General features: G+C 35.9%; 1 protein-coding gene and 1 long non-coding RNA gene across 2 annotated transcripts in view; one reads left to right on the forward strand and one right to left on the reverse strand.

Moving 5' to 3' along the window:
* LOC106877735 (sodium/potassium-transporting ATPase subunit beta-1) overlaps positions 1–3,593 on the reverse strand; it is a 36,880-nt gene that overhangs the window by 21,113 nt on the left and 12,174 nt on the right. The window lies entirely within an intron of this gene.
* Positions 1,923–3,593, forward strand: part of LOC106877742 (uncharacterized) — a 57,175-nt gene continuing 55,504 nt past the window's right edge. Inside the window, exon 1 of the long non-coding RNA XR_001410411.2 lies at positions 1,923–2,311. This is a non-coding gene — a long non-coding RNA (uncharacterized LOC106877742). The remainder of the gene's footprint in view (positions 2,312–3,593) is intronic.

The following is a 3,593-nucleotide window of genomic DNA, read 5'->3' on the forward strand; positions in this document are numbered from 1 at the left end:
CGAGCGTGGCCGTTGCCAGTAACGCCTGACTGGCCTTCGTAGGATTTTTGAGCGAGATCGTTGCCAGTGCCCCTGGACTGGCTCTTGTGCGGGTGGCACATAAAATACACCATTTCGAGCGTGGCCGTTGCCAGTATCGCCTGACTGGCCTTCATGCAGGTGACACGTAAAAGCACCTACTCTCTGAGTGGTTGGCATTAGGAAGGGCATCCAGCAGTAGAAACTCTGCCAAATTTAAGATTGGAGCCTGGTGTTGCCATCCGGTTTCACCAGTCCTCAGTCAAGTCGTCCAACCCATGCTAGCATGGAAAGCAGACGTTAAACGATGATGATGATGATGATGATTATTACTAAAGTAGACATCGCACAGCATACAATATCGTAAGGTTATTGATTGAAGATGTGTCTACCGGAAAGGCGGTCAGCTGGCAGAAATGTTAACACGATGAGTGAATTGCTTAATGGTATTTTGTCTGTCTGTACATTTGGCGTTCAAATTCCAGCAAGGTCAACATTGCCTTTCATCCTTTCGGGGTGAATAATTTAAGCACCAGTTGAGCATGTCCCTTAGTGGTTGGCAATATGTGCATCTCTGATCATGAGCAGAAGTAGTGGGGGAGCATCATAGCCATGTGTTGAGAGGAATTCTTTGGGGTTTGGATAGTTCACCTCTGGAAACATGAGTGTTTTGTGCAGCATCCTTAAACAATCCTTATTCAGGGACCTTTTGAGCAGGATGGGCTACTCGACCTGAAGAAAATTCTAACTGGGATCCACCTGCAAGGTGATTAGTCAACTGAACAAAGAATTTAGATGTAATTGACCAGAGGGAGGAAAATAAACAAATATTGAACCAGGATGGATTTGAACCCATGTAAATAAATCAAAACTGGTTGTCAAGTGTTGATGGTAAACAAGCACACACACACATACACTACAGGGTTCTGTACAGTTTCCATCAACCAAATTCATTCACAAGGTGTTGGTCAGTCAGGGATAATAATAGAAGGCACTTGCCCACGGTCTGCGCAGTAGAGAATGCTTCAGTTGCAGTGGACTGGTGCTTTTTCATATCAAATAACGTGATTTATCTCCTATCTATTCAGTTATTCGACGAATGGTCTGATCACATCGTCTTCAGACATCCTCCTTCAGAGGCCACAGCACAGAGTTTTCGTCAACACACATCTACAACACTGTAGTTATATAACTCCAATTTCTAACAGCCAGCTCTTATTAACTGTGTATAAATTTATGGATACATACATACATGCATACAGACGGTGTTTATATATAATCAGTGAACAAATATTTGAATGAATGAACAGTCTTGAAGAGAAAAAAATATATGAATCCATGTATATGAATCACTGAAGCATCGTTGTCGATGCTGTCGCCGTTGTTCATCGCCAGTAAATGTATTATGATTAAAAAAAAAAACAAATCCGAAGTTCTCTTAAAGCCATCTAAGATGAACACGTTTTCTGATTTGCCAATATCGATCCTATTTTGATAGCTTTCTATGTGTGTTCATATTTATATCTCAATCTAAATCTCATTATGGCAAGAATGAATTATAACGAAATTACCCGTTGATCAACATCATCAGAAATATATCGATATTTATGATACTTTACTAAACTATTTCAAAATCTTGATTATCTAGAAAATTAATTGAAGCACAACTATAAAATTTCTTCCAATCACTCAAAGAATATCAAATTTTCCCCTGAATACTTTTTTAAAACGGAAGCTTCTGATTGGTTAAAATTACATAACTTTAAATAATTAGAATTTATTTTATTATTAATTTCTAGAAAAGAGAAAAAAATATGACTGTTATTTTCGTCATCAGTGTAAAAGATTTGAAATACTCCAAGTTGTTGGATTAAATATTTATTCATTCACTGCAGAGTGGGACAAGATTTAATAATTTTGATATATATATATATACAAAAAAAATTATTATAAAAAACAGTCTGTAAAAAATTTGTTTTATTTATTTACTAAATAAAAGCTATGCAAAATGAAAGTTTATTTAATTGCTTTAATTTATCTAATAAAAACGTCCCAGGTTTCTGCTTGTCTCAGTAAGATTTTTAAAAATATGTCTAAGGGAGATAACTGGCAGGTTTTAAAAAACGAATTTTCGAAAAAAGCATCAAATTTTTAAGATTTATGCAATTTTAATTATAATCTACAAAAATACTAACAAATATTTGTTACAAACAAAACAAAGGAAATACTGGAAAGTTTATAAGCTTAAAGAAAACAATTTGATAAAAAGAATCACTATTTTTAGGCGGTCCAGGTAAGTTAAATTATATTTTTTAATATTCGTTGGTGGAAACGTTTTATTCTGGTTTTTTAAAAAAGAATCCTTTTTACTCCCCTAAATTTATGAAGTGAAATAAACAATGGAAATGCTTTGCCTCACACAGACACAGCTGGAACTACTCAGTCTTGTAAGCTCTTCTAAATCCAGTGCAGTATTTGGAAACCCTCTCATATCGTCATTAGGTTATCTCAGGGTCACAACCATTTCGCCCCTTATCCTGTGCGCTTCGCGCCAGGAGAGTAACGAGGACTGAATTAGTCTTCGCCTGCAGAAAGGTTCCACCTTTGATCTCTTGACAACCACAGCCACATTGAGCTAGTTTCAGTTGTCATCCATATTTCCTTGGTGGCTTTCTTGAGTTGAGTACCAGAAAAAGCGCAACGATTTAGCTGGAAAACTGTGGTGGCCAACTTCAATAGGGAAACAAGCCACGGGTCATCCCTTGACAAAGGCCTCATCAACCAAATATTTCACACGCTTAATGTTGTTTGTCTGGGAGAAAAAAATCCTTTTTTACTCCTAAACTTATTAGAATTTCTGTAAACGAAAGAAATTGAAAAGGGAAAGTTGAACAAGAGAGTCTTGAAGGAAATTGATCTTTGCCATTGAATGGAATGTTGAAGTCAATCCCGAAATGTCATTTTTGTTGCCCATACTATATCAGAAAGAATAGTTAGCATGGGCAACAAAATTGACATTTTTTATTTTTATCAGAAGAGAACCGAGATGGTTCCAGCTGAATTCAGAATGGAAACACTTAAATATCTATCTAATCCTAGTTCATTACACTCTATGCCGCTTCGAAATCCCAAATGTCTCCCTCGCTATCTTCCGAGGTAACGCCTTTTCCATTTTATCTGCCGGGACCATGAAACGCACTGACAAGCCTTTTTTAGATATTTTTTGTTACTTTCAGTTGACAGATGACATCACTGTTGTATTAAAACAATTTTAATTTGAAATAACTTCAATCAATATACTAAGGACGGCGAGTTGGAAGAATCGTTATTTAATTTTCATTTTAACAGAATGAAGAGAGATAGGAAAATAAGCCCAGTGTTGTTCAAATGTTTATAATGTTAATCAAAACGTAGAGAGAGAGAGACAACCAAATTCTGACATAAGCATTGGTATTCGGTTAGACTGAATAGTTGTAATCATAAATCTATACGAGAGATATTCAATGAACACAGGTGACTGCTACATTTTATAGAACTAGTCAACACCGTGTATATATATATATATATATATATAT

The sequence above is a fragment of the Octopus bimaculoides genome, chromosome 19 (genome assembly GCF_001194135.2).
Source record: "Octopus bimaculoides isolate UCB-OBI-ISO-001 chromosome 19, ASM119413v2, whole genome shotgun sequence".
NCBI lineage: Eukaryota > Metazoa > Mollusca > Cephalopoda > Octopoda > Octopodidae > Octopus > Octopus bimaculoides.